Source organism: Myotis daubentonii, chromosome 8, assembly GCF_963259705.1.
Source record: "Myotis daubentonii chromosome 8, mMyoDau2.1, whole genome shotgun sequence".
Taxonomy (NCBI): Eukaryota; Metazoa; Chordata; class Mammalia; order Chiroptera; family Vespertilionidae; genus Myotis; species Myotis daubentonii.
In genome coordinates this window covers 88,951,022-88,978,264 of record NC_081847.1, presented here as the reverse complement: position 1 = coordinate 88,978,264, position 27,243 = coordinate 88,951,022, and the positions used below count along the sequence as shown (strand labels likewise).

The 27,243-nt window shown below is 44.9% G+C and overlaps 1 protein-coding gene across 21 annotated transcripts in view; it reads left to right on the top strand.

The window, feature by feature from the left end:
- DTNA (dystrobrevin alpha) overlaps window positions 1–27,243 on the top strand; it is a 308,637-nt gene that overhangs the window by 130,158 nt on the left and 151,236 nt on the right. For all 21 annotated transcript variants that reach the window (XM_059707355.1, XM_059707354.1, XM_059707356.1 and 18 more), the window contains exon 2: window positions 18,750–18,876. The gene's annotated coding sequence lies outside the window, so the exon portion shown is untranslated. The remainder of the gene's footprint in view (window positions 1–18,749; window positions 18,877–27,243) is intronic.

Sequence of the window (27,243 nt, the reverse complement as noted above, 5' to 3'; positions counted from 1 at the left end):
GACTCCATCCACATCTGACCCCATCCACATCTGACCCCATCCACATCTGAGCCCATCCACATCTGAGCCCATCCACATCTGACCCCATCGACATCTGTCCCCTTCCACATCTGACCCCATCCACATCTGAGCCCATCCACATCTGAGCCCATCCACATCTGTCCCCATCCACATCTGACCCCATCCACATCTGTCCCCATCCACATCTGACCCCATCCGCATCTGAGCCCATCCACATCTGACCCCATCCACATCTGAGCCCATCCACACTGACCCTATCCACATCTGTCCCCATCCACATCTGACCCCATCCAGCCACCTTCCCTAGATTCCCCATGACTTGGCCCCACCCCCTTTTTAAGGTCTGTCCTATTATTTCCCCCAGGTAGCCCTGTCCACTGCTCCCACGTGTCCCTGTGTGTGCTCTCTCCTGGCCTGGGGTGTCCTTCCTCAGACTCCGTGGCATCCAGGAAGCATGTGCGGAGTCGGTGGTGTGTGCCAGGCCTCGGGAGCCTCCCTCCCTCCAATGTCCGCTCACTCACTCACTCACTCCATCCTTACATATGAAGCCCTAACGTGGAGAGGTAGCTGCGCTGCTTTTAAGTGACATTTCTCCTTGCAGATCTCCAGATGCCCTAACCGGAAGAGCCTGTTCCACTTTCCTTCTCTGCTGAGATCCCGAGATCCTCACTGTGTCTCTCCCTGGTTCTCGCCACTTTGGACGCGACATGATAGCTAATTGCTTCACCCCTACGAGACTCTGTGCTCTAAGGGACAGAGTCCGGGTGCGATTAGTCATCGTGTTTTCCAGAGTTATAACCTTGCGTTAATCTAGGAGCTGCGGTGTTCATAATAAACATGAATGAATGAATGAACACATTTTCTGAAAATGGGTAATAACCTTATTTTGGCATTTCTTAATGATTCACATTGCCAAGCAGAGCAATTAAATTACTTGTTTCAAAGTGATGAAAACTGAATCTTGTACAATTTCTCTAAAAGAAAAAAATCACTATTTCCTACAGGATTCCAAGATTTACATTAAATAAAAACACCCAGCCCTAACCGGTTTGGCTCAGTGATAGACACGCAGTGGTTCTCAAACTTCTGGCCCTTTAAATACAGTTCCTCATGTTGTGACCCAACCATAAAATTATTTTTGTTGCTACTTCATAACTGAAATGTTGCTACTGTTATGAATCATAATGTAAATATCTGATATGCAGGATGGTCTTAGGTGACCCCTTGAAAGGGTCGTTCGACCGCCAAAGGGGTCATGATCCACAGGTTGAGAACCACTGGGATAGAGCATTGGACTGCGTACTCAAGGGTCCCAGGTTTGATTCCGGGCAAGGGCATGTACCTTGGTTGTGGGCACATCCCCAGTGGGGAGTGTGCAGGAGGCAGCTGATCGATGTTTCTCTCTTATCGATGTTTCTAACTCTCTATCTCTCTCCCTTCCTCTCTGTAAAAAAAAAAAAAAAAAAAAAAAAAAAAAATTAATAAAATATATTTTTTAAAAAACACCCATAGTGAATAATGTTACTAAGGAATACACATCTAAAATATATACTTAGAACAGGGAGGGTCACCTCTACTATCATCTCTATACTATGCATTTACTCATGGTTTTTGTATGTTCTTATAATCATGGCAAATCAGAAAAATGGAGTAAACTTCACCTGTTGATTGCTAAAAATAAAACTCTGAGCGGCCTTTAGCTTTTCAGTTTTACAGCTCTGGGCTCTCAGCTGGCATCGTCAGTGTCAGTGCTTCCTGCTGCATGTCCTGGGCACACCAGTCCCTCCCCGCAGCTTCTGTGACTCCCAGTGCAACTGGAGTCCCGATTGTCTCCACAGGGAATGCTGGCCTGGAGGCTTGATTCTCTCCGGTGGAGTCATGTCTGTTCAAAGAAAAGGACAAGGAAAACCCCACTTCACCCGAAGGAATTTAAATGCCGCTTTAAAATCCGTAACGAAATGTCAGGCTGTGTTGAACTGAAGACCCATGGTCCGTGTCTTCAGACGACACGGTGCCCGCATCCGCCTGCTTGCACTCCCCTTGCTCGCTGAGGCCGCTTGAGCTGTATCTGACACCGGAAGACCCTTTTGAGGACTTTGCTCATCAGATAATCTGCCAAAGTCAAGGTTCAGAGAGGACTTTTGAGAGGAAGTCTGGGGCGGGGGTGGGGAGAGCTTCCCGAGGTTGGGTGGCCATGGTCACTCACCTGGTCACTGTGCTCAGCCTCCTCTCCTGTGATTGGACAGTGGTGTTCTGGCTGGATGAGTGATATTCTCTAAAAGCTGGCATAATAGAGCTATTGCAAATTGACAGGGAGGAGATTTGCACTTAGGAAATGACTCTTTGGAAATGTCCCAGACCCCATTTCTGGTTTTGCTACTTCCCACTCCTTCCCGTGGTTAATAATCCTAGGGGACTCACCAATATTGAGTGATCACTGTGTGCTAGATACAACACATTCTTTATCTAAGTCGATCCTCACGATGACTCCAGGTGAGCACTGTTCTATCCTTTCACCGAAGATGAAGAAACACCTAATAGAGGAAAAAAGTAGCAGCTGCAGCTCCACGCTCTGGTCACTGTACTGCCTCCTGTTTTTTGCGGGATTGTGCGCTCAGAGTACATGAAGCAACCTTAACACAAGCGGGAACAAAGCTTAGTTGTAAAAGTTAATCTCTTGGCCACGTTCTGAGAACAAACTTCACATTCCAAACCCCAAATTTAGAAGGTTTTGGAATTTAGCTTCCATGTGGGATATCTACCCTGTATGTATTTAGAAAGTTGACTGCAAAACTCCAAAAGAATTATAGATAGGCTCTTAGAGGCCTGGTGCATGAAAATTCATGCACTGGAGGGGGGTCCCTCAGCCCAGCCTGCCCCCTCTCACAGTCCGGGAGCCCTCAGGGACAGGGGGTGGCCTGGCGATCAGCGGAAGGCAATGCCCCATCACACCTCTGCTGCTGCCACTGCCGGCAGCGCAAGTCTCGGACGGCCCTTGTTACCTGAGTCTTGGGTGGCCCTGGGGGGCTGAGGGGACTGGGGGACTCCAGAGGCAGGTGCATGGCAAGGCCGGGGGCTGGGGAGCTGGGGGGCTGAGGGGACTGGATGTCGCCATCTTGTGGCTGTGGACGCCACCATCTTTGAGGGCGGGGCAGTCAATTAGCATATTCACTCCTTCTCAGCTGTGGGCACTGCCATCTTTGAAGGCGAGGAAGTCAATTAGAATATTCACCTTATTGGCTGTGGGCGCTGCCATCTTTGCAATGGTGTGAGGGTCAATTTGCGTATTCCCTCTTTATTAGATGGGATGTGTATATCTGTATATGTATATTATTTTACTAATATATGTAAGTTTTTCAGAACTGTGTACATGCTGGCAACATGTGATATTCTATCACTCAGCCAGGCAATAAAGAAAAGCCCAATTTCAGTAGGCAGGCAAGTAAACTGCTGGTTCAAGAGAGAATCTTCCCACTTTACAGCCATTCACCCATGGCCTTCCCTGGGTCAGTTATTGGAAATCATTATCTCCGCCTTTTTTACACTATTGGTGGTACTTTAGAGTAAGAGGAAAATGAACATCATCTAGCAAACTCAGCTAATCACCTCTTCCCCACTCCTCTCCCTTATCCACATCATGTCCTTGCTCTAAGATGTTCTGAATCCTGCTTGCTGGCTAAGGCAAGAGTGGTTAAAGGAATAACTATGCAGGTAAACATTTTAAGTATTATGTTCATCTTCATGAACGATTATAAAATGAGAAGGAAACGCTCTTATATATATACTAGAGGTCGGATGCATGAAATTCGTGTGCTCTGATGGGGGGTCCCTCAGCCCAACCTGTGCCCTATTACAGTCCAGGAGCCCTTGGGGGAGCAGGCCTAAGCCAGCAGTCAGACATCCTTAGCACTGCTGTGGAGGCGAGAGAGGCTCCTGCCACTCCCACTGTACTCGCCAGCTGTGAGCCCAGCTCATGGCTTCTGGCTGAGCAGTGCTCCCACAGGGGGAGTGCACTGTCCACCAGGGGGCAGCTCCTGCATTGAGCGTCTGCCCCTAGTGGTCAGTGTGCGTCATAGTGACGGGTCATTCCACCGTTCGGTTGATTTGCATATTAGCCTTTTATTATATAAGATCAGCAGACTTATGCATTTTGCCCATTCAACTGTCAATTTTCTTAGGTGTTTTCATTTTATCTCAGAAATTTTATAGGTATTAACTTCTAAAAATATCCACAGGGTCACTACTCAGGTTAAATTCTGTTTTCTTTTCTGTAAGTACTTAGGTTTACTATTAATAAGTAACAACATATAATTTTTTCTGGAAGTTAGATTGCCCAAGTATTTTTCTAATCAAAGAGCTTGATGCAATTGAGTATAATAAAACTCTTACTTCGTTCTAGTATGAATGGGTCAGTCTTTTTCAGGAGTCTTATCATCTTGTCATGGAATAAACAAACTCTGAGAAAAAAGTCAATATTCATATATACAAAGAAAATAAGTCATTGTTTTACCTAAATCTCAAACCTATCAACTTTCACACTCTACCCTAAAACGAACAAATGAGGAAAGCTTTACACACACACACATACACACACACACACACACACGTTTTCTTATACACACAACACACAAAGTAATATTTAATTGTCAACTGTTTATCTTGCTGCAAGTGAAAAAAATCGAATTATATGAATGGACTTTACATTCTTGACAATAATTCTATGGGTTGAGAAATTCTGTTACAGGACAGCTTATAATATTATCAAATTTTAACGCAGTTGACAAGTTCCTTTTATAAACATAGTTATACGTTCCTCTTATTTCTTTAATTAGACATAGTCATGATTTTATTTCCAATTTTTGTGTTGCTAAAGACTGAGAAGGAAGCAAGCTGTCAATCCTAGGAAAGGTGAAGGAGGCTGCTCACTGTAAGGCAGGGAAAGCTACAGCGTTGGGGTTTCATCCTCAGCACCCTGTCCTGCTAGGAACCACATTCAGAGAATTGGGGTCTCTTCTCATCTTAAAGGTCTGAGAGTTGCGTCATTTCCTTCTTCTGTTAGTGGTGAGGGGGTGCTAAAAAGGCTTCAAATGAGCTGCCAATCACCATTAACCCCTTTCTTCCTGAACTTCCAGGTCAGGGAGCAATCTGAGTTGCTTTTTAAAAACGCTCCCATTGAAGTCTTCCAAACCCGGTCACGTCCCCCAACCACATTTTACAGCTGTCACAGCCCTCAGTGGGCGGCCTTCCTTTGTGTGGTGACTCTGAAGGAGTTGTGGTAGCAACCTATAAAAATCTTACAGTAAGTAGGATTCCTTCTTTTTATTATATTTCTCGGTAATAACATCTAGAATAAAGAGAAGGTAAAATTCTAATTGTTAGGTGTTGAAATGTTTTGTTTAATGCTGTAGTGCAGTTACCTAAATATTTAGTGAAATTAAGTCATAGTTTATTTTACATAATCTTTCCATATTTGCATAGTTTTGCTCAGCATCATTTTAATCGCAGTCATTGGAATCAGATAACATAAGGCTGCTATTCTGCCAATGCTAGAAGCTTCTTGTGGCTTCCTTATACTTTTCTTTCTTTTGTATATTTTCCAAATATAGATGCTTTTTTGGGGGCGGTGGGGAGTAGTATTACTCAGAAATGCCTGTCAAGAATTTAGACTTAAAACAAAAACTTGTCAAAGAGTGAAATGTGGTATGAATCAATTTCCTTTCATTGTCCCAACTGAAAAAATTAAAGAACCATCAACCCAAAGAGTGGTAAAAATATTGATCTGTTGTTTATCTCTTATGAAAATGTTTATACTGTAACACTCCATGTAACACTTGACTTTTTTTTTTTTTCAGAGAAAGCATATGTGTGAAAAATCATTAAAATGCAAACCGGTTTATTTTTCTTTAAAATATTTCCATAACTTTAAATAAATATACTACATTTCACATGTATCACTTTCCATTTAGAGGAGGGAGGATGCTAAAAAGAGGTTTGGGGGGTGCCGTTCTCCAAAAGAAGCACCCCCAGAGACCTGTCTGAATTTCTTAATCGGAAGGGAAGTTGGGCTATTTATTCAGAAGGAGGGAAGATGTTGCATGGCTCTGAGTGAGAAAGGTTTGAGGAACTTCCCCCTTTCATCCAAGGAGCGCGGGAGCCAGGACCCCTGCCTCCCTCTCACTGCAGATCGCCATTGGCCAGCCATTCAGGAGGCCTGGCCACCATCTGCGAGAGCTCTGCTCTGCGGTTTGTTTGCCACCTGTGCTCACAAAAGTTAGTCAGTAGATAAAGTTAAAATGGATGAAAGAGCAACTTAAGGAAAAGAGCTGGGTGACGTTGGACCCCAAACTGGCATCTGTTCACCTCCAAGACTCCAAAGTCCTTAAAGTGGGTGTTGGCCAAGAAGACGGTGAAAGAGGTCGGGCCATGCGACTGCTTCAGGGACTGAAACTCGAAAGGACGGAGCCGGGTTCTGGAGAAAGGCTGCCAGAGACTGCTCCACACTCGTCAGAGTTCAGGGGGATCGCTTAGCGGGGCAAAATCCTGCCCAAAACAAGCAAACAAACAAAACCCCACATTCTAGAAAGTACGATTTCTCATCGGCTGATTTAAAAAAGAGTCAAATTAGTGCCCAGATTGTGCTTTTATCAGAAACTTTATTAAGTCGACATCTTAGCCCACTGTGTATGATGCAGTCTTGACCGACACAGTCAAATCATTCTTGAGAGCATCCAACTCAAACAGACGTGACAAGTTCAGGAAGCTGCACCAGTTCGCCTCCGCGGAGCTCGTGTGGCTCTTTAAGAAGGGGAAGGAGACCCTCCTGACCAGCTCTGGCTGTGCCCTTTCGTTCTTAGTAGAGCGGACAGAATTACATCAGCTATGACAGGTGCCCTTTCACTCCTGGCTCCAAAGTCAAGGCCTGCTGATAGCACGGACTTCACTCAGGGCTTGGCCTGGGCTGGGCCCATTCTTTGGCACAGAGACCTGGTATCTGCACATCAGCCCCTTCCATGGAATTTTGAAGCCTATTTAATTTATTTATTTAGCGGCAAAAAGCTTTATTTCCATTTGGTCCAATGCATGGGAGGGCTTCCCTGGGAGAGAATGCCTAGTGGTTTGGGGGAGAGGCTCAGGCAGGAGCCAGACACCAAGGGGGGTGCAGAGGGCCCCTCAAAGGCCTCTGAGCTCCACAGGCTCCTAATTGTGCTTGAGGGGGAGCCTTCGGAAGAGACACTCGCCCAGCCCAGCCCAGCCCCGCCCAGCCTGGGGCCGGCAGCCTGCAGAGGGGAGCCAGGTGTCGCCCATCTTCCTGATGAGTTTCTCCTCCTCGCCCCGGAAGTGGTTCTCTGGGAAGTCACGGAGCGGAGCTCTGTGCGGGGAGAACCAGGACCTGCAGACCCACTGGGTCAGGCTCCTCTCCAGGGCCAGGGCGGCCTCCATGGCGGCCTGAGTTTTGCCCATATCCTGGGGGGCTCCTGCCCGTCGTGGAGAGAAGGCGGCCACCGCCTTTATGAGACGCTGGGCCCTCCCGCTTCTCCGCCAACTCGCCCTCCAGAGCCACATGGTCGCGGAGGAAACAGAGGCCCTGAGAGAGGTGGGTGTGGGGCCCGCAGGGGAGCTGGCCAGGCGGGCGGCAGCCTCCGCCTCGGGAATAATAATCCCCACGAATTTGGGCGCTCATGGTTGGGGGCAATAAGGAGGTCAGGTCAAAACCGGTGTGGGCTGGTCCGGAGGCCGAGGATGGCAGAGGTGGTCTGTCCATGGGGACTGGGAGGGAGGCCGGAGGGAGGCCGGAGGCTGGAGGAAGGGGTGTCCCTGGTCCATCCCTCCAAACACTGTTGAAGCAAGAGGCAGATCCAGGACGCCCAGGGCACTGCCTGAGGCCTGTATTTTTCAAATGCCCCGCTGCCATGGCCCCTTTCTATCCCTTCCATGCGTGCGGGAGGGAGGGGGAGAGGGAGGGGGAGAGGGAGGGGGAGAGGAAGAGGAGGCGAGGGTCTGAGGGAGAGCGAGGAGAGATACTGGAAGGAAATGATATCAGTATCACCTTCTAAAGCAGCACTGGACAATTGAAATACACTGTGAGCCACATACTGGTATGTAATGTAAATTTCTCTAGTGGCCACATTAAACAATTTAAAGAAACGGGTCAAATGATTTCAATTATATTCTCTTTACCCCAATATATCAAAAATATTATCATTCCAGCATGTGCTCAGTGTGGAGTTGCTGGTGAGGTGTCGCCCATGCCTTTCGCTTACCGGCTCCGTATCTTGGGGGGCATTTCCCTGCGCAGTAGCCGCCCTGGCCGGCAGCTGCTGGAGGGACAGCCCGGGCTGGAACATGGCTTCTGAGCACAATTCCCACGTGCGATGCCAGATTTCTGACGCTTCAGCTCCCGATCTGAGTGTGTTTTTCTTCACAAAAGAAATTCATACGTATCCGTATCTGGGCTCTAACACAGACACACGCATGAACCCAAATACAGTGGGGCCTTGACTTACGAGTGTCCCCACTAACGAGTTTTTTGAAATGCCAGCTGTCTCTCAGCCGATTTTTTTGCATGGAGTTGAGAGAGTAATTTGAGTTAACGAGCTCCTTAACAAGCTCGGTCTCCGAACGAATTAAACTCGTAATTCAAGGCCCCACTGTACAGACTAGTCTCTGGGCCTGAATGACCTGTCTGGATTTCCTTCTAAATTCACCTGGAGAAGAAATAGCTCCTGGATGCTTTCTGCGGGAGCACGTGCACCCATCACCTTGCATGTCAGCGGGCGCCATGCTGTGTTGTCAGCTGCTGACTCACGGTGAACGGGGCGTCCCCAGGGACTGCGTGCCAGGCCGCCAGCTGCGCCGCCTACAGCTTCTGAAAAGCCAGCCTCCTACCAACATCCGCGTCCTTGGGGTTGATTTTGCTGACCTTCTCCCAACTCAAAAACTGTCTTTAAAACCAAAGCACAGTGAAGAATTAAGCTTGGAGAAGCGGTTGTCTTTCAGTTCGTTAACTTATCCGAGCGAGCCAAGGAGGTCAAGCAAAGCGGGGGAGGGAGCAGCAGAGGGAGCCCCCCTCGGAGCTGGCATTTGAGCCACAGGCATACAGTATGTGGGACCTGTTCTAGGACCACGTGGGCATCCAAAGGGCTGTCAGGGGATCCGTTGTTTAACTTTCTCAAAAACCGTTATTCACTCTATACGACTGACCTATTCAAAATTCTTAATTTAACTCCCACCCTAACATGTTTTGCTCAAGCTAAGCTTCTAAGCAAAAGGATATAAGATGCTCTCCATTAATTAATAAGTGCTGAGCTACTATTAAATACTTAAAGTAGGGATCAATTAGCCAGAAGGCCTAGATACCACTTTAGCTCGATGATCCTTCACACTATCTCCTCTATGTACATAAAACTCAATATACACCTCCCAGCCAACAGCATGTACTGCCGACCCTGCCTCCGGGTCGGGCACACCTGTTTAAGATTCTTCTCTTTTCCTGGTGGGTAGGGAGAGAACTGTGGTTTCAGAATCTCCAGCCCTGACTCGAGCTGAGGTCCCGGCTCCTTGTTTCTGTTGCCTGTTATCCCAGAGTCTAATACGGACTCACAACAAAATGACCACGTGGGTCACATCTCACGCACAATAGCTGGAGTCTGCTTTGCTGAGTTTAATGCGTTTCACAGAGATGAAACTTTTCAATAAATAAACAATGTGTGTGCTCAGCTGGTTGTTTTGGCACTTTCTAACCACTAGAGGGAGGTGAGGGCTCCTCTGGACCCCATTCCCATCATGGGGTCCCCATTGAGCGGTGACAGATGATTCAAGTGCAAAGTCTATTGATCCATGAGATGGAAGGAACATGAAATTAAATCCTAAATTTGGAAGCCTACAAACCCTGTCAACATGTTTGTCCTATTCAGTTTGAGGCAACATTTATAAATTTGAGCATGTCATGGAAACATCTGGATTTCCACCCTGAATAGGAAGATGTGGCCACCCGGACCTGTGCCTCTACAAGGCACCACTAAAGGGGGGTACTTTCTCTTAACAGGGCACACACTCATTTCAACTCCATTACTACCACCCCCTGTTATTTTCCCAACACCAAGCCCAGATATCATGTGTTACTTATAAACAAGCTTGCATTGTTATTTTCTTGTGGTTAAGAGCTGTTTTGGTCTTTTTGGTTATGGATTTGTTTGTTTGTTTGTTTGTTTTGGTACTCAAAAGATGGTAAAAGGGAAAACAGACCAAGTGAACCTCTTAAAATTTCAAGGAAGATAAGGGAGAACATATTGCATAGAGGCAGTAAAAAAATATTCGTAGCATCATCAACAACAAAAAATCGTATTAAATATTGAGGCTCTAATACACATCTTTCTAATATTCCATGTGAGGAAATGGGGAGTGTGCACAAAGCACTCTTGAAATATATTGAGGGACAATGGTGTCTGGCAGTGAGATTGGGGTGCACACTGAACACACCATTTCTTCCCCAGAACAACACGTGTACTTGAGAGAAACCACCGGCAGACACACTGTGTCATTTAGACATGGGATTTGGGAATGATTTCCTTGACAATATATGAAGCGATCTTGTCACTTCAGAGGAAAACTAACAGTATTTTCTGACAACGATAAAATTCAAACTTTGAAGTAAAATAAGAGTTTTGGGAAGCGTGTGTCTGCCACTGTGAGCTTGACAGCTTCCTGATACCTAGAAGATTTTTCTGATGAGATTGATGGTGATCCTGACAAACATAACTTGTCGTTATTGAAAATGAAATGAATCAACAGTTGGAAGATCTGCATCACTCAGTGAACCAATACTTCCCAAAGGTCAGATTCACAATGTTATAAAATTACATATAAATTTAAAAATCTCTACAAAATATGAGGCTGGTAATGGGTTTTAATGTGATGGATTATGCAAAGTTCATTGATATGAATCAGATTCCACATTGCAACTCACCTTTAAGAACTGGCAACTTGTGCACATTATCTGAAAGGCTATGAAAGTGCTCTACCTTTTCAAGCTGCATGTCTGTGTGAATGGGACTTTAAGTCCTGCGATAGGTTAAATGCCGACGCAGATCTGAACGTCTAGCTATCTTCCTTCTGTTATGCCAGACATTAAAGAGCTTTCCAAAAATGTAAAAACGTCCCCTAATTCTCACTATATTTTTTTAGTTTTGGAAAATATTTCTATTTTATTAGAAATACATATTATTTGTTACATTTAATGGGTTTTCAATTATTACATAAATAAGTTTATAAATAAATATTTTTCAAATTTCTAAGTCAGTTTCTAATAAGGTAAATATTGATAGAACACAAAAACAAAAGTTCTTAGGAGGTCTTCAGAACAAGAAGGTTGAGAACCTATGATGTAGGGGATAGTGTCATTTTTATTTTTTACTCCAAAGTGACATGGCAACTTACTGATACAAAATTAAATGCTGTATCATTTGTCTCCATTTTTAAATAAGATTCTCAATCAGACACACATATCAAATCACATTGTCTCATTATTCTCTTAGAAGTGTGCAGGACTTTAACAAATGAATGACATAAAATATGAACAAGACATCGATAGTCACATTTCACCATGGAAATTCCACTAGCATTTATGATAGATATACCTGTACGTGGCTAGTTTAAAATTCTGTCTTTATAAATTAATTGGAAAATCTTTGACAAGTTTAGATTTAAGCATTACAGTTCAATGCAATTATTTAGACCAATAAGCAGGTGTACTCAGCTGTAAAGAGACAAAGGCTTAAGCTTGGATAAACTTTATTTTTCTTCGTCAGCCAAACTGTTAATCTTTCTGCCTTACTTGGAATTAATTTCAAAACAAAGAATTTAAAGTTTTCATGAGGTCACTCCTACAGAGTAGTTTTGGCCTATACTCTGTGTCAGTTGCATAGTGTTCTATTTCATTCATAAAAAGAGATTTTCATCTTAGAAAATTTGAGATAGTTCAGTTTACTGATTGTGTCAGTGAATGAGACACTTACTGGTTTTGCAGTTGTATTTTTAAAAAGATACAAAATGAGATAGTCATTCTCTTTTAAAGAGTATTCTGAGAAAATGCCCGTTTTTCTGATATTGGGGGATAACATGGGTTTTGTGCAGTAGGGATTTCTACAGCCAAATAAGCACTACTATAAAATAAAATGATGACCTACTGTCTTACCCTGAAATGTAGCGGAAATGTGTTCTGTGTAAATGTGAGTGTATATAGAGTCCACGAATAAACTAAAGAAGCATTCAGTGATGATGGATGTCACGTGTCCTCATATGTGTGTGTGTGTGTGTGTGTGTGTGTGTGTGTGTTTGTTTTGTCTTTTGAGTGGGGAGTTTAGTGAATTTACATTTAAAATCATTGATAGGTAAGGACTTGGCTGTTGTCATTTTGTTCATTGTTTTCTGCTTTGTAGTTCTTGTTCCTCTTTTTTTTCATCTTTATTGTTGAAAGTATAACATAGGTCCTCCTTTTACATGTGTTATATTTTTAATTAGCAAGTTTGATAAAATCTCGTAGCTATAAAAGAGTAAGTATTTATGCTGAATACATATGGATTACTAATAATAGAATACAAAAAGTTAGAAAAACTTGAAACAAAATTATATATAGTTTATAATTCCTCTATTTTGTTAAAAATTATAGGTGTATATGTGTGTGTGCATATACATATATATGTCTCTACAATTGGAAGTAAATGTATAAAACATGCATAGTGATTATCTCTGGACAGGGGGATTGTGAAAGATATACTTATTTCTTTCATAATGCATTGAATTTTCCACACTTCCTAAAAAGAAAGTTACTTTGATTTTAAAAAAACTCTAAGTTTTCAGCCATCTCTTGATTTGTTTTTTTAATTAAATCTGCCTTCCCATAAATACTAGCATATAGATAATTATTTTTCCATTTCTTATTTTGAAAAAAAAAAACAACACAATTATGGTTGCTCATTCATTTCTTAGCGATGGCGCTCCTCTCTGAGCTCAAGTCATTAAACCTGGGGGAGAATGTTCTTTTAAAATGCAAATATCATCTGCATTAAAGCAACTGCCTTAAGGTTACAGTAAGACATGAGAGAGGGAAACACAATTGCTGAAAAAGGGCTGTGCGAGAAACAGCTGAGAAATCCTTTACAAACACCTGCTTGCTGCCCAGCACCTGAACAACAGTTGGCTGAAGACCCGCCTGACCCGATGTTGACAGGCGGGTCACCATCAGTTTTCCTTGGGTGTCTCTGTACGTCAGCAGGCCTCTCGCTCTCTGTTGTAAAAAAATTCTCCATTCAGAGCTGGATGTGTAAGTCCATTCCTCTGCCTGCTATTTTGTCCAAATGCTGTTGTTCTCTCTGCGTTATCTTATTTTAACCCAAGTGATGGAGCACAACTTTTTTATCCCTGTCTGTTAGAAATGTCAAGAGCGAACCTCAGTCCTTTGCTGCTGCCATCTTTCACTTGCTCAGATGTCCTCCGGTCCTGTGATGTATGACAAGGAAGTGAGCAGGCAGGGACTCTTCTTTCCCTGTATTCGTGCCTTAATTCATAGAATCGTTAACTAGAGTCCATGCCTCTGCAATCCCTGGGCGATAATTTTATGGGAAGAAATTACAGGTGTCCTCTGAGGTTCATTTGCCTATCTGGCCAAAGACTTAAAGACTTCCCAGAAGCGAGGTGGCCGACTAGCACCAAGCAGATGCAGCCAGTCTCAGCAGCACTTCGCCTGGCGCCCAGAATCCCTGGTGGGAGGGGCCCAGCACACTTTGTGAGTTTGCCCTTCTGTGATAGGGCCACACTGGATCTGAAGGCCAGACTGTCCCAGTGCCAAAGCCTCTTTATCCTCGGAGCCAGAAGTAACACTCTATGACCTTAATAGGAAATATGTGCAGGCATCCGAGACCTTCCTGGTGCTCGGACAGAATACTTCATCAACAAGAACAAATCCTTGGAACAGAGAGAGTGCCCGAGTCTCCAGCTTTCAAGCATCCAGAAAGTCCCATCTCCCCGCCGTCCTCTCCCTGACTCTGAGCTAATAGCCTTGTGTCTGGGGTGATTCTGAATTTAGTCCGAAGGCCTCAATCTCACATCCACTTTGCTGTAGCTTCCTATGCCACTTTGACATTCTTAGGCCAATAGCTAATAATCCGGTGAAATGATCTGAAAAAGTTGATGCCACCCTATGTAGGAACCAAGTGAGAAAACACTGAGCTTCATGTGTGCTCATTGTTCCACCATCAATCAGATAAACATTTAGTAAGGATAATTAGTTATCATTAAAGATGGCGTGCTAAAGATGATGAAGAAAGAAATGCTACAGTCCCTGCCCTTCAGTTGCACATAAAGTGGCAATTTCGTATGATAACATGTGCTACAGTGAAGGGACTCCAAGGGTGGAGTGGGAACACCAAGGTCTGGGTATAATAGCTCCAAGAGTAGAGCTGGGATGTGCAGGAAAGTAGATAAAATATTTTTAAGAAAAGAATATTTTCAAGAGTGTATATATATATATATATATATATTTTAGAGGCCTGGTGCACAAAATTAGTGCATGGGTTGGGGGGGAGTTTCCCTCAGCCCAACCTGCACCCTCTCCAATCTGGGACCCCTTGAGGGATGTCTGACTGCCCATTTAGGCCAGGGATTGGGCCTAAACAGATAGTCGGACATCCCTCTCACAATCCAGGACTGCTGGCTCCCAACCGCTTGCCTGCCTACCTGCCTGATTGTCCCTAACTGCTTCTGCCTACCAGCCTGATCACCCCCTAACCATTCCCATTCCAGCCTAATCAACACCTAACTGCTCCCCTGCTGGCCCGGTCACCCCTAACTGCCCTCCCCTGCAGGCCTGGTCCTCCCCCCAACTGCCCTCCCCTGCTGGCCTTGTCCCTCCCAACTGCCCTCCCGCTCAGGCCTTGTCCCTCCCAACTGCCCTCCCCTGCAGGCCTGATTGCGCACAACTGCCCTCCCCTGCTGGCCATCTTGTGGAGGCCATCTTGTGTCCACATGGGGGCAGCCATCTTGTGTGTTGGAGTGATGGTCAATTTGCATATTACCTCTTTATTATATAGGATTCTCTTTTCATATATATGCAACAGATATTACTGCAGGCGTACTATTGGTCAGGCATTGTTCTGAACATCAGGGGTATAATAGTGAATGAAACTCCTGCCTTCATGGAGCTTATATTCTAGTGTGCAGTGACAATGAATAAATATTAAGTAGCGCTATGCAGAAGAATATATCAGGGCAAGCAAAAGCGAGTGAGGAAGGGGTGCTGTTTTCGATGGGTAAATCAGTAAAGACATAAATCTAAATAAAATGTGGATATTAACTCCAATCTAATATTTGGCTAGCTCCCACAGGATCTCAGTTGGGGGTGACTCCTTACACCATCCTTGTGCTTGACCAAATCCCACCACCACAAATGATTCTCCAGCCTGTATTTAAGTCGACACCACTGGTGTGAAGAGTACTCTCTTTCTTAGGGGGTCCATGCTATTTTGTGTGCTCTAAGTTGATGGGGTTCTCTTATTGAGCAAAAATCTGCCTCCTGCAACTTCCATCCAATCCATAGGCCTAAACGATGGCACTTCCAAGTTAACAAGGTTTTTCTTTCACTTGTGGGGCTCCATGGTGAGATACTGACTCCTCACTCCAGTCGGGACCCGGAACGGAAAGCTCCTTAGGAAGCTGGATAAAGGAGAAAGTATTTTATTTTACCCCATGACACTAAACTTAATATCTAGTTAGTCAAACTGGAATGTGATGGCTGATGGAGAATTTAAATAAGAATTTAAAGAGAGGAAAGTGTTTCTGTTTCTACTCACTGTTCACATGAGAAATTTGCTTTGCCCATGTCCAGGGCAGCAGCAAGAGGAGAAAGTGGGATTGATGCTTTTAAGTTGGTTGCAGTTTGGGAGGCTTGAGAGTGAAAAGAATGATGGATGCGATTCAGTTCTGCTTGCTCCAGGGGACAGAAGCCAAGAGGGGAGGCCTGGAGCTGCCTGTGGATCAGACAGCAGCTTTCGATCAGAGCCTGTGAGGAACAGGCTGGACGGCCATGTCTCAGTGGAGGAGGGACAGCAGAAACTAAAGCCAGCTTACGATGAAGATATCATCCAAGTTGTAACTTCTATTGGAGTCATAGATCCTAGTTAAGGTGCACAACCTGAGCCACCCTGTGGGGGACTTGAACGCAGTGCCTCTGTCTCAGCCTCCAAGTCTACTGTAGTCTGGGATGACCCAGGGACCAGGGGAAAAAATTGAATGCAAAACATCCTTCCCAAAACTGCCAGGTAGAGGAGCAACAACCAGTAGCATCATCCTAAGAGGCCATTACTAAAGGGTGTCTTGAGTGTCTCTTTATTGCTAGACTAGAGGCCCAGTGCATGAAATTCATACACGGGTAGGGTCGCTAGGCCTGGCCTGCAATCAGAGCCGATCTTCCCCACCTGCCAACAGCCGTCCCCACCCCCTGCCACCTCTGTCAGTCGCCCTCTGTGTGTGGGGTGACCAGCAGGGCGACTGGGGCCCTGGCGCCACCCATGTTCACTGCCACCCACCCCCGGTTCCCCATTCCCCATCGGGCGATCAGAGCCTACCGGCGCGGGGGGGGGGGGAGATACCAAGAGGTTGGCCAAGTGATCGGGGCCTGCGGGCTGGGGGCAGCTCCTGCGTTGAGCATCTGCCCCCTGGGAGTCAATGCACGTCATAGCCAACCAGTCGTTCCGCTATCCAGTTGATTGCATATTACGCTTTTATATATATATAGATATAGTTGGATGTTCTTAAATGAAAGTACCTTTCATTTAAGAACATGTGGTCTTAAAAGAAAGCACCTATAATATTGTGTAAGATTTCCATTTATTTTTTGATGCTACAGCTTGGAGAACTACATTCATGAGAGGGGGGTTTACGTTTTTAATATCTAACTTATTCCCAGATGCATAAATCTAATTTAGCTGAGCCTTAATTTAAAAAAATGGTAGCATGTATTTTAAGGAAAGCAAACATATCTGAAGTACTACTGTCCCAATAATACATCTAATTCAAAGAATGCCAAATGCATGAGTGTATCTAGAATCTAAGTACAGGGAGAGACGGTTGGATTCTAACATGGCAGAACAAGGGTTAATTGTGTCATGACATTTTCTTTATCTGCCATTAAATAAATCTCATGCAATAGTGAATACACCTGAGAACCCGGATTAGAGGCAGGGGGGATTATTGAATAGATTTTCTCTTTGAATCTAAAATCATAGGATGCCTGAAACCGTGGAAGCTAAATTATTATTGTAATCATTTTAGACAACCTGGGGTTCAAGAAAACACTTGGGGGAGGAAAGCACAGGGTGGAGCTGGAATCAGGGGCACCTGTACCCTTCATCAGGTGCAGAGCGAGGCTCCTCTGGCCCTTCCTTCTCCACCCCCATGCTATCCAATGCCTTCTCCCCTTTATTTTCAGTGATCTCCCCTGCTCCCCACTTTTTTCCTTCATCTTAACATGGGAGTTTCTGAGCTTCAAATCTCTGCTGCTTCCAGCCATCTAGCACCTGGGATAGTAAATAGCCAGCCTGTGTGTTGGTAAGAAGGAAAGGGGAAAGGATGGAGGAAGAGAGAATGATGAGAAACACTAATGATGGAGATGGTAGCAGGGGAGCTGGATCAGAGGGACAGGGACTAGTCGGCTTTGGGAAGGGAAATCTAGAGCCAATCTAGTTAAGATCTCACAGGCGAGTCTTTTCAGAAGGCAACAGCTTGTCAAATCGTTCTGCTTCATTAAGAAACATTAACAGGCAATTTTCTGAACTATTTACTATTTATGCTATGACTACAAACATCATAAACCCTGTGGATCATTAAATAATTTCAGGTTTATACCTACGTACTTACAACTGCTAGAGCTTAAATTAGTAGACGAGGTGCTGGTCTAGGACACTATGACTCAACCGTAATTTCCTTCGCTTTCATAGAAATTATGGTGACACACTATTCCAGGAAAGGGCCTACTTGGAAAACATGGAAGATGTCATCTTTTTCTATTTCTGGGTGTTTAATCAAACTAGGTTTAGAGCCCAGGATTCAAGGCCACTATGCTAAGGTCTGTTACTAACCAGTTGCTTAATCTTGCACATCACTTCACCCCCTGGGCCTCACCATCCTCATCTGTAAAATGACTTCTTGCACAATGTTTCTTTTTCTAAATATTTTTTAAAATCTTTATTGTTGAAAGTATTACATATGTCCCCCTTTTCCCCCCATTGCCATCTTTTAACCAGCCTCCACCCCCTCCCACCCTGACCCCCACTCTAGGCCATCACCATCCTATTGTCTGTGTCCATGGGTGGTACATATGTGCATACAAGGTCTCTTTGATCTCTTCCCACCCACCCCCACCCCACCCCCACCTTCCCTCAGAGATCCGACAGTCTATTCCATGCTTCTATGTCTCTGGATCAATTTTGTTCCTCAGTTTATTTTGTTCATTAGATTCCCCATATGAGTGAGATCATGTGATACTTGTCCTTCTCCGACTGGCTTATAATGAAAACCAAGGCTCTAAATTGAGAATTACATATCATTATTAGTGTGTGAGAGAATTTGTAAAATACCACATGCTCTAGGAAGGCCTGATCTGGCTTCCTGTTTCTATAATAAACATGTAAGTCTGAGCTGCTTACGTAAATAAAAGTCTATTTTTCTCTTTGCAGGTAAATAGGATTTACCATTCGCTGGATGAAGTGCTTGGGGAGTCCTTAAATGCCATAGCCAAGTGCCGTTTCAAAGAACAAACAGATGGTTTTGGAAAGTTCATGCTGTTTCTTCACTGAAGTTTAGGTGAGTGTCTGAGACAGAGAGTTTAAGGACATTGAACTATTTCTCCTTAAAGTGCTTCTCTCCTTGCGTGGAAAGAAAAATGGAGTTAAATCTGACCAATGTTTTGTACTTTCACTGAGGTGCCCGACAGTGAAAGCCATAAACTTGCGCCTTTTATTTATTTTGCATCATCAGACACCATGTGAACTCTGGAGAAGCGAGGTATAGCGATGGCCTAGACTTCACTTCCTGGTCTCTATTAAGCAATTGCCATCATACTTCATTCTATGCTAAAGGTCACCTAATTTTTAAAATATATTAACGTATTTCATATCAGAGTAATACGCCCAAATGAGACAGAACCATGTCTTAATGGCATGAACTAGAGGAGAATGTGCCGGGGTAATGGCAGTGTAATCATTAACCAGTGCGTGTGGGAAAGGCTGGCATTTGGGGCTGCCCTGGAGGGCAGGGAGGGTTGCTAATGCTTATGTTAAAGCCCGGCACGGCTTAGGCTGGGTGAGTTTCTAACGGCTGCGGACCGTGAGGCACACACACGTGCTCACATGTGTACAGTCTGCTTTGTTTGGCTCGGCCATAAAATGGACAGATAAGTATTTTTTACCTCATCAGACATAATTCCCCTTCGTGCTTCCGAAGACGGGAGCCTGCACTTTGGCGCTTTGCAGCTCTGCAGAATGCCCGTCGTTGCACAGCAGCGTGGAGAGGTGTGGAGGGACTGAGTGTGGTTTCAGCGAGGAGGTCGTGTGTCTTTCCACATCCCCCTGAGTGCAGGCTTCAAAGTGTGGCTTGAGGGGCTCCTTGGAAGAATGGGGATTTCTGGAACATCAGACTATACCTCTGATCACAATTCTGAATCAATGCAACTGCCCGAGCGCCGGCCACCGTCTAAATCTAATCCAAAAGAGAGTGATGCTTCCTTTATGCTTTGGGCATCTTCAAAATGACAGTGGATAATTCTCTCATCATCCTAAGGGGTGTAAATGGGGTTGACTGGCATGGTATGTGGAACGAAACCGGTGATTTCATTTATGTAGGAGATGTGGGTAGAATGCAGTTCTCAGGCGCTGAGTTTAGTGCCCTTTCCAAATCTCAGTGAATCAATTTCCCTTCGTGTAACATGACCCTGGAGGAGAAAATGAGAATGGAAAGCGTATTTACTTAACTCTCTGGGTTTTTTTGTTTGTTTGTTTGGTGGTTTTTTTTTTCAGTATTTTTTTTTTTATTGCTTAAAGTATTACAAAGAGTATTACATATGTCTCCTTCCCCCCCACCCCCCACCCTTGACAATCCCCTGGCCTCCCCTACCCCCCAGTGTCTTATGTCCATTGGTTATGCTTATATGCATGCATACAAGTCCTTTGGTTGATCTCTTACCCCCCACCTCCTGCCCCCCAACCCCGGCCTTCCTGCTGTAGTTTGACAGTCTGTTCGAGGCAGCTCTGCCTCTGTATCTATTTTTGTTCATAAGTTTATAATGGTCTTTATTATCCATAAATGAGTGAGATCATGTGGTATTTTTCCTTCATTGACTGGCTTATTTCACTTAGCATAATGCTCTCCAGTTCCATCCATGCTGTTGCAAATGGTAAGATTAACTCTCTGTTTTGCTATTGTGCTGGTCTGTACCTGCTTAAACCTCCGCTTCCATTCCTTGTCCTGCTCCTGCTTTGGTTCCAGGGGAGCTGGCCCCTGTGACCTTGAACTCTGAGCTACGGTAACATCACCTCTTCCCTTTGTTCCTTGAGACTTGCGAGTGGCAGTGCCTTTGTTTTCCTGCTGCCGCCAATCTCCATCCAGTAGATTTTCACTCTTCCCAGGTGAGGCTCTCAATCCTTCCATCATCTGGGTAACCATTTCCCTGGATTATGTTCCATGTTTTCAATATTTACAGTCGTGGTTCGATCCAAGAAAAGAGAACAGGGGTCACATGTTTCTCCCAAGGAAAATAAATGAGTTTCAGGAAATAAGTTAAAAGTTAAATGTAAAGTTGGGGTTTTTTTTACACTGAAAAAAAAAATTTAACTTAATATTTTAACGACATATTCTAAGCTATGTGATGCTGTAGTGTTAATTTGTTGCTGTTAATAAAACAATTGTTGATGCTCCCAAGTTGTTTATCACATTAATGAGATTTTTTTAATTCTCAAATGCACACCAAATAGGATATTTTCTTTTTTTAAAAAAACATTTTTTTTTATTGATTTCAGAGGAAAGTAGAGGAAGAGAGAGATAGAAACATCAATGATGGGAGAGAATCATCGATCAGCTGCCTCCTGCATGCCCCCTACTGGGGAATGAGCCCACAATCCAGGCATGTGCCCTGTCCGGGAATTAAACCAACAACCTCCTGGTTCATAAGTCGACGCTCAACCACTGAGCCAGGCCAGCCTGGCGGATATTTTCTTTATTGATATTCACGTTAGACTTCTGTACGTGGGACAGAAGAACCTCTCCGTGGGGCATCGCCCTCATTCCTGCGTTCACACTTACACCTAGGGCTTCTGCTCTATTTCAATATGGACCCGACCGCTCCCTTCCGGTGCTGGTGGTTTGCTGCGTAGTGCCTGATGATCAGGACAGCCACTGTTCCCATAACAGACACTGGCTCTGTGGGAAAGCAACGTGATCAGGATGCCGGTGTCTGTCTCTTGTGACAGGGCAACCTCCTGCCCAGTGCCAGCCCACTGCCAGACCCAGGCACCCCCCTGCCTCCAGACCCCACAGCCCCGAGCCCAGGCACAGTCACCCCTGTGCCACCTCCACAGTGAGGAGCCAGCCAGACATCTCTCTCCCTCACCCCCATGAAGATCAAGGTTCCAGGAAGAGCCCTCCCCCCACCACTGGGACTCTTCCCCAGCTGGAGAGCTCATCACTACGTAAGGAAAGCACTTCCTGCCCCCTCCAAAGCCCCCACCAAAGCCCCTGCCAGGGGCTTGCATTTTTATATGGGATTATTCAAGGACTTCTGTTTAAAGGATCTTCCTAATGTCTGGGAGGAAGGACAGGATGGGGATGTGCCCTCAAAGGAAGGACTGGGGGAAGGTATTTATACAAGGTTCTAATTAATCACTTCTAAAGGGCACACCCCCTCAAAACGACTGCATTTTTTATGGATGGAAAAAATTAAGCCCTTTTAAAGGAAATAGATTTTTTTTTTTTAAGCTGCATTGGAGCTCCCTCCAACCACTAAAAAAAAATCCAACTTTTACATTTTTTGGAGGAGGGAGGTGACCATTTTAGAAAAGGGTAATTAACATTCTGGAGAGAGCTCTGGGGATAAAATAGGGTGCAGAACCTGTCTCCTCCAGCCCCTCAGTAGTAACTAAGTCAATTCAGAACCCCCTCCCCTTCCCCCCGTTTATCCCTACTAATCTCTCCTGCTGCTTCCTCAGTGTTGCTGTTTTAGGCCACCCCAGCTCAGCCAATGACCCGTTTCCCTCTGAATGTCAGTTTTTTGTGTTTTTAAGTCGCCAATGTAGTTGATGTCAGCGTATGTGTATTTGGTGGGGAAACCTATTTTTGGAGATTCCTGTGGTAGATAATAGAGGAAGACAGGGCATTCAGGGCTCTTCCTTCCTGGGCTTTCTCAGTGGGCTCCTAGAAGACATGGAGAGGGCAGCTAGAAGATGGAAAGTTTTAAAAACCTGAAATTTTCAAAAAGCACTTAAGCACCTCTTTCTTATGACTCAGTGGATCATTCCCATAACCTCTTCCCTCCTCTACCAAGACCATCAGAACCTTGACTGGTAGCTAGGGTTTCCCTGGTATTTGGAGACAGTGGGGTAGGGGTGCCCAACCTAGGTTAGTGCTGACCCCCAGCTTGCAGCTCAGCTCCCCAGATTCCAGTGCCTCACATACCAGCTCTCCCTCTTCACCCTCGATGTGCAGGCAAATGTGACTCCAGGCTCCCCATCAGCCCCTCGTCCCGCCCACCAGGCCCTTCGTTCCTCATGTCCCCATGTTTCTTCTCTGCGTCTTGGCACCTTCCTTCTGTTCAAAAGTTTTCTGTAAATTTTCTCTTTTTTTCTTTCTTTTTCTTTTTTATAAATTAATTTGCTTTCAAAAAAAAAAATGTTCAGGTTGCCCTGAACAGGTAAACAATTCACCACTGTCCCAACAACCCCACTCACGCTACAGGGCTTCCTTGGCATGAAAGTGGCTTTTCACTTCATTACTGAGGCACTTCACTTGGTTATTTTAAATGCATGTGCCTTGCTGTGTTCCTTTCCTTCTCATTTATTTATGTGGACGTGTCCCTTTTCAACCTTGTCTCGGAGGCCACCGTGACTGCTCACCTGTCCATGTTAGTGTGTTGTGGGCACACGCAAGAGGACATGGTGTCCCTCCTACCAACAGTTTTCATCTATTCAACTGATGCTAATGTTAAACCTCGATGCCTGAGAACCCTTTAGACAATGTGAAAATGCATTATGAGCAGAATTACTTGTACCCCCTTCATCGCCGAAAATTAGGAAATACAAGGATGAGCGACTTGATGGTGTGGTTAAAGACGCCGTGAATAACCCATGTTCTCAACACATGTCTTCCGTAGTTTGGTACAGCCACTGAAAATTCTAATTTGTAACATTTCTCTCCAGCTTAAAAAAAATAAGGCTTTATGAAGTCATCTGTTTAAAAAAAATACTCTTGGGAAGAGAAATACACCCACTAATGGTAGACACTACATCACAGATAGGGCTAATGAGTTAGCGAGGGAGAGGTGCCTGAGTCAGTGGCACTAACACGCCACTTCCGCGGGTCCGGCACACGTACGTAGGAGGAGACTGCTGAAACGGTCTCACTGAGTTCGTGATGTCTCCCCGTGGGCCGAGGGACGTGCCTCTCATAAAGAGAACTCCGGCTGGACAGATCTAGATGCCCTACTGGAGGAGCGGGGGAGGAGGAGTGGACGTGTTCATTACACAAATGAGCAACATGATGAATAGAGACTTTAAATCCCTGGTGCCCAGACAGTCCAGGAAAGTGCTTTAACCTAAATGTAGTCAGTAGTACTTCTGCTGAATCGCATAGCATAATGTGGGGGAAATCAAATGTGTTTAAAGGCAGAAATAATGTGTGAGCCCTCTTTATGTCCCTGGAAACTAGCCCAGTGCTTGGCACACTGTAAAGAATGTCTAAATACATGATTGGTGAACAAGGACAAAGGCACACAGCAGCACTGGCTGATGCATACCGAATTCCTCCAGCACTGTGATGCACACACGTAGACGTCATTTCATGCTTAAGCAACCCCACGACATAGGTAATATTATTGGCTTCTTTTTTAAAGATGAGTAAAATAGGGCCCCAGAAGGGTAAATAGCCTGCCCAAACTTAAGTAAGATGGGTGAACATTCAAATCCAGCCTGGTTTCTGAGCCTGAGCACTAATTACCATGTTCAACTGTCTCTCGTGTAATAGAGTCATTAACTAGCTTTCAAACTCAGAGGCCACAGTGTTTATTATTAACAAGCCTAGGTCCTTCCAGAATATACCTGTATTAGATCTTGCCAAAATCTCAAATGGCCTTGCTTTGAACACAAATCCCTTCTTTCCAGTGTTCCTCCTCTCTTTTCCTTTTAAAACATTGCTGCCTAGATCAATTTCCTCATTTACATTCAGATCTCATTATTTCCATTCTTTAATGGTTTGTTCTGAAATTAATATTTTAAATATGCTCTTGCTCTTTTTATGCCATTTGCTTAATTTAAGAATGTGTAATCTTGAGCAGCAAGTTAGTTGAACTCTCTGAACCTCACATTCCCCACCTGGAAAGATATGTCCCAGCCGTGGGCAAACTACAGTCCATTTGAAATGAATAAAACTAAAACTAAAAAAAAAAAAAAAGACCGTACCCTTTTATGTAATGATGTTTACTTTGAATTTATATTAGTTCACACAAACACTCCATCCATGCTTTTGTTCCGGCCCTCCGGTCCAGTTTAAGAACCCATTGTGGCCCTCGAGTCAAAAAGCTTGCCCACCCCTGGCTAGTCTGTTGTGAGACTAGAAAATAACACCCAGAAAACAACACAGGAAAGTGCCTAGGACATCGTAGGTGCCTAACCAACAGTGGCCAATATGACCTAATGACCACCACCCACTTCTGTTTCACAGCCAGTGTGGGCTCCCCCATCAGCTGCAGAGCACAATCGGTGTCCTATGTTCCTAAGCCTATGTTCTGTGTTCCTAAACTGTGTCCTATGTTCCTACGCCTGTGTCCTATGTTCCTAAGCTGTGTCCTATGTTCCTAAGCCTGTGTCCTATGTTCCTAAGCTGTGTCCTATGTTCCTAAGCCTGTGTCCTATGTTCCTAAGCTGTGTCCTGTGTTCCTACGCCTGTGTCCTATGTTCCTACGCCTGTGTCCTGTGTTCCTACGCCTGTGTCCTATGTTCCTATGCCTGTGTCCTGTGTTCCTACGCCTGTGTCCTGTGTTCCTATGCATGTGTCCTGTGTTCCTACGCCTGTGTCCTGTGTTCCTACGCCTGTGTCCTATGTTCCTAAGCTGTGTCCTATGTTCCTAAGCCTGTGTCCTATGTTCCTAAGCTGTGTCCTGTGTTCCTACGCCTGTGTCCTATGTTCCTACGCCTGTGTCCTGTGTTCCTACGCCTGTGTCCTGTGTTCCTATGCATGTGTCCTGCGTTCCTACGCCTGTGTCCTGTGTTCCTAAACCTGTGTCCTATGTTCCTACTCCTGTGTCCTATGTTCCTAAGCCTGTGTCCTATGTTCCTAAGCCTGTGTCCTATGTTCCTACTCCTGTGTCCTATGTTCCTACTCCTGTGTCCTATGTTCCTACGCCTGTGTCCTATGTTCCTACGCCTGTGTCCTATGTTCCTAAGCTGTGTCCTATGTTCCTACGCCTGTGTCCTGTGTTCCTAAGCCTGTGTCCTATGTTCCTAAGCCTGTGTCCTATGTTCCTACGCCTGTGTCCTGTGTTCCTAAGCCTGTGTCCTGTGTTCCTAAGCTGTGTCCTATGTTCCTAAGCCTGTGTCCTATGTTCCTAAGCCTGTGTCCTATGTTCCTACGCCTGTGTCCTGTGTTCCTATGCCTGTGTCCTATGTTCCTATGCCTGTGTCCTATGTTCCTAAGCCTGTGTTCTGTGTTCCTAAGCCTGTGTCCTATGTTCCTAAGCCTGTGCCCCTAAGCATGTCATAACACAGGCACAGCAGACCTCTTGAGTCCTGTTGCTTTCCTCTCTGCTCGTCAACTGACCTTTGCTAACAGAGGCATGATCTGCCTTCCCTAAGCCATGCTCTTGGTGCCTTTACTTTTTCCCAGGCTGGTTCTTCTGCCTAAACTGCCCTCACTTCCTCACCCCTCTCCAAACCCCCCTCACCCACAAACAACATGCTCCCCTCGGTGACTGCACTAGCCTAGTCATTGTGAAGTCCTTGCTAAGCCCCGCCTGTGTCAACAGTTATCAGTCCTATCTCTGAGTTCACATAACCCTGTGGGTCATTTCTAGAAGATCAGTTCTTACTATAGATGACAGGACACCCCCCGCCCCCCAAGAAAAAGCCATCTCATTCAATCACTCATGGGCTCATGTTGGAAGTTCTCATGTTATCCATCTGTCCTCTCTCTGAAATTTTCATCCAGGACAAGCTTAATCTGTGAATTGCCTGTACCAAGCTCACAGTAGTCTCCTTGGTGCTGGATGAAGTAGGGAGGGCCGTACTTTGAGATATGCTTGCGTGGTTCAGGTGAAGATGATGACACTGCGGCCACTACAAGCAAAAAGAGAGTCCATTATGGGGCAGGGGCTGTACTGAGAGGACCTGTGCCACTGCATGCCACTCGGTCCCGCCACCAAAGCAGCTGCACCACACTGACATTCTCTTATTTAACTTTCTTAATAACCCCTAAGAGTGCCTATTATTTCTCCCTTATTTGGATAAGAAAACTAGGGTTCCACGACTTCAGGTGACTTGCCAAGGTCATGTTTCTGGGAAATGGCAGAACCAGAACGTTAAGCCATATCTTTTCACTGCAGCAAACTGCCACTCTGAAAGATCCTACAATTTAATCCTATGCAAATATGCCTGTATAATAATGCTAGAACGTTCTATTTAAAATATTTCCTGAGGAGTAAGCTATTTATAAGTCTACAGATCTTTTTCTCATTGGCAAATGAGTTTATGTTTAGGTTGATGCTAAAATTAGCCCTATTCCTGTGCAATGAGAGCTTCAGAGATGTAGCATCTTGTGGCTGAGACCTACTTATGCACAAAACTCGCTTATTGATGTGAGCATATGCCTGGAAATGATGATGTCCAAAACTGTGGACTGATAGGATTTTAGGGCTGCATGGTATCTAGAATCACCACTAGAGAAGAGAGTTTTAAAGGCAGGGATTCTGGCTCT